The following is a 4,092-nucleotide window of genomic DNA, read 5'->3' on the forward strand; positions in this document are numbered from 1 at the left end:
GGTTTTAGTCCAGTTCTTTCTAATGACACTGAATTCACTATCCAGTTGGTACATCACACGCAAATGCCCAGTGAGGAAGAGTGCACCGGTGCAGCAAGTGCCAAGTGACCAAATAGCCCTTTTAAGGCTGGTTTGGCTAAGGTGAAAGCAGAGACTTATCCGGTCTTGTAGACCAGAAGACTGTTCCTCCAGAGAGGTACACAGATAATTAATTAATTGCAATGCTTTAACTGCACAGGAGCATAAGACAGGAAACAGGTACCTGGCTGAAGGCAGAACCTCAGCATTTCCCAATCCCATTACAAAAATCCTAAACCCTGACTCCTGAGAACCATAACATCAACAGAGAGGGCAGAAAACTACAAGCAAGTGCACACAGAGAAACTCAGAGCTAACTCCATGTGCTCTAACAGAGCTCTACTTCCGAGGCCCTCAAGGCCTTAGCTTATTTGCAGTTAAATCCACCAAGGGCGTGTTAAGTCCATTTCTCCTTTCTTATATTCCCATGAAAGCAAACCCAAACCAAACTCAAACCACAACTAAGAGTTGGCACTGGATAAACCAGGAACCACTGTGAATAAAGCCTATCCGGATTTCAGAAAACACAAAATGAAGAGGCCTCCCAACTCTCACATCCTGCTCTGCTTTCCTTTGTAAGCAGAGCTGAAAAGAAGAGCCTTGGACCACACCACATCACAATGTCTGGTCGTGGAATTCCCCTTTTCCCTCTGCAGACTTATGCATTTCCAGAAAAAAAGGTCTTTCCTAAATTAAAAGCCCCAGCCAAAACAACACCACTCCTCTACCACTAGTATATGTCTCTCTGGAGACAATCCAATGACAGAGCAAAGCTGGCAGCTGTAGCTCTTAGGCTCCTATTAACAGTGCCCCACACTTGGCACACACCTCCTTGCACCCAGGATACATGGGGCCGCCTACAGCGTCTGTACTCTTAAGGCAGGGAGCTGGGAGATAAGAAATGTCTTACTGCAAACGAGAAAGCTCTTATAAGCACAATGCAATGGCGATCAGGATCCGATTCCTTAGGAAGATCAGCATCAGTATGATTATGACAAACTTGCTCTAAGGTTAGAGAGCTGAGAGCACCATGTCCCGAAACATTTCCTCTCTTAGTTGTGAGCAGTGTTTGATTCATAACCCAGATCTTGTTTAAAGAGTTGGCTTCTCTCTGATTTCTATTTGTGTCACTTCAAATCCTACTGCTGCAATAGGAAGCAAAAGAATTCTCTGGACTCCACCTCGAGAAGGCAGAGTCTTAAATGCCTGAAGCACACCTCCTCTCACCCTGAGACACATCCCTTAATTCTGGGTGCCTCAGAGGGTTAGACAACAATTAAACCAGCCCAGCGGTGCTGGATGGTTACACACAGCAGGCCCTGTCTCCTCCAGCTGAAACCAAGAGTTCTGTGGAGGGAGAGGAAGACAAAGGGAAGGTATCCCTCAGCCGTGGCGTCTGGAGGTTTGCACAGGGACAGGGGAATTGGCTTCAGGTCCCACAGCTTTGACACAGCCTCAGAATCCAGACCCAGATAGTCAGAGATGATGTTCAGTTGCGATCCCCAGTACTGAGAGCAGTACCCCTAGCCATCAGAACTGCACGTGGCAAGTGACCCCTGGGGTGCTCAGAGCCACAGACTTTCTTCAGAACAAAGGTTTTGTTACACACATTTCAGCACCTATTTTTGATATGGTTCTCCATGAAGGAATACATAGGCAGGTTGCTTTGCAGTTGGTCTCAGCCCAGTTCAGATCTCTTAAGTTAACGTACCTTGTCCCCATTAGTAGTACCTCGATTCACTCATCTGAAAGTGACACTGACCTCTGGATAAACTGTACAGTGGCTGCTAAGAATCAGGCAGGGGAGTTACACGGAAAGATGGAATAAAATCCTAATATTCTCTAGGGCCAGCATGCTAAAAAGCTCTGCCTCAACAATATGCAAAGATGCTCCTGAGCTCAATGATCCAACACAGTTACTTGAAGACACAAAGCAGAGAAAGCAGACTAAAGGAGTAAACTACTGCTCTATTCATTTAGCTACCAATAGGGAGAAGCAGTGCTTTAGGCTATGTGCCATTCATCATCAGTTAGTGCCTGCGGGCCTGCTAACCTAGAGTAGTAACAGCAGCACAAATAGTATTTGACAGGTATTTGTTCTCTCTTGTGCCCCTCCTTGTCTTGTTCCAGTAGGATTGTTTTAAATACACTGCCCTTGTAAGAGAAAGCAGTGAAGCACTTCTGAAAACCAGAAGTGATGACATTTGTGATGGCTCATTACACAGCCTCAGGACAGCCTCCAAGAAAATGCAGTCACCTGAATGTAAACAGGTCTACAAAAGATGCACACAGTTATTCGTCTCATTTCTGGGGCCCTCCAGGAGGGGGCATAAACAGACTGAGAGACAAAAATGCCCCTCCTTATCTTCATCGGGACTTAGTTCTTGCCTTCTGCTTCCCCATTGTGAAGACTGAACACACGGGAAGTAGAATGCTAGGAACACAAGCCTTTTTCACCCTCATCACTAGTGCGACTGCATTCTGGCCCCTTACACATACGCTAGTCGCTTTGCAGAAAAGGTAGATTTTTGTACTATACAAAGAAAGTGAATTCTGATTACTTCTATGAGCAACATATGTAGAGGAGGAGATTTAACAAGGCAGAAACTGTAGCAAGACAGCGACTGAATCTTCTGAACATCCCTTAACGGATACCAAGTTTAAAGGGCACTTACTAAATGCTAACCATGTTTGCCTCAGCTGCAGGTGCACTCTCAAGTCTGTCTGGAATCCAGTACCAGAAACAGTGAGCTCAGATCCAGGTATTCCTTTAAGATGGTCGTACTCCCAGCGACAATGCCAGATGCCTGTTAAAAATCAATCAATATCAAACGAGCGTTTTTGAAGAGTGCAAAGACAAGGTTGGGGTTATTTAAATCTTTGACAAGTGAAGCGTTTTGTCCTCAGCATGTCAGGGAAGCAAAACTAAACACGCGTTACTGCGAGACTAGCCAGCTATAACATCACATCTACAGATAAGAAAGATCAGTACAAGTGAAAGCGGACTAAGTACACTGGGGGTAAATAGTTCGGGTTACTACATCTGGGGCTAAGTATCAGCACAGCTGGATTCTTACTAAATTTTGCTGCCATTTAGGCCCTTCTCATTTAATGGAGTCTAAACCTAGGCACTAGTTCTCCCAACTACAGCATTTAACTGATGTAATCACTTACTTTCCTTGCCCAAAATCAAGCAATAAGGAAAAACAGCCTCAGAGCCTGGAGGATTACACCTACCATAACCTATAATTCCAGTCACGCCAAAGATGAAAATCCAGAAGAGAATCCCAGCTGTGAACCTCAATAACACAAGGAAGAGCAGACTCACAATCATTGCAACGAACAGCCCACTAGAAAGACAAGAAACAGAAACCCAGGCAGAACAAGTGTGAGCATCTTTCTTGCACGCCTCTTACTCCAAATGAGGGTCCCTTCATCTCGTGTAGGAGAACGGTTTGCAAAAATGTATTTCAAAATCTTCCTTATGAAATATTTCCTCATGGCTCTCTGCTGTTAGAAACAGACAGATTATATATGATGATCTGGACACAGCCAGAACTGTCTGCGTACACCGAGTTCTCAGGGCGTCTGAATGGGACCAGCACACGTCTGGTTTGGTCATTTACACTGGCTGACCAACTCACTGCCTTTTCCAGGCCATGGCCTACTCTACAGCACACAAAGTTAAATGGGAGAAATACCTGTGTGTGGGGAGGTTACTGGTTTATGTCCTCCATTTAAAATCCCTGCTTGCACAGAAACAGTATTACGAAAGTAACATAATGATCAGGGCATAGTGATGCATAAAAAGAACCTGTTCAGAGCCATCAGTGGGACCCCTAGGATGGACATCTCCAGTGTCTTTATCAAGTCTGTGCTAAGGAAACATTTGCTTTCATTTCACTCCCAGAAAGCAAGTGTAGGGGGCCAGAATGCAGTCGCACTAGTGATGAGAGTGAAAAAGGCTTGATTTACTAGCATTCTGCTTCCCCTGTGTTCAGTCTTCACAATGGG

The 4,092-nt window shown here is 45.0% G+C and overlaps 1 long non-coding RNA gene across 2 annotated transcripts; it reads right to left on the bottom strand.

The window, feature by feature from the left end:
• Positions 1-2,593: 2,593 nt before the first annotated feature.
• On the bottom strand, positions 2,594-3,858 carry LOC134161241 (uncharacterized). 2 transcript variants are annotated; one of them, XR_009963897.1, is made up of 3 exons: positions 3,780-3,858; positions 3,316-3,428; positions 2,594-2,885 (listed from the first exon to the last, which is right to left on the bottom strand). It is a non-coding gene; the product is annotated as an uncharacterized LOC134161241 (long non-coding RNA). The 2 variants fall into 2 exon arrangements; XR_009963896.1 differs by lacking the exon at positions 3,780-3,858 and having other exon boundaries at positions 3,316-3,773.
• Between the last annotated feature and the right edge of the window lie 234 nt (positions 3,859-4,092).

This window comes from Pezoporus occidentalis, unplaced genomic scaffold, assembly GCF_034315485.1.
Source record: "Pezoporus occidentalis ecotype Australia unplaced genomic scaffold, CSIRO_AGI_Poc_V1 ctg1701, whole genome shotgun sequence".
Lineage (NCBI taxonomy): Eukaryota > Metazoa > Chordata > Aves > Psittaciformes > Psittacidae > Pezoporus > Pezoporus occidentalis.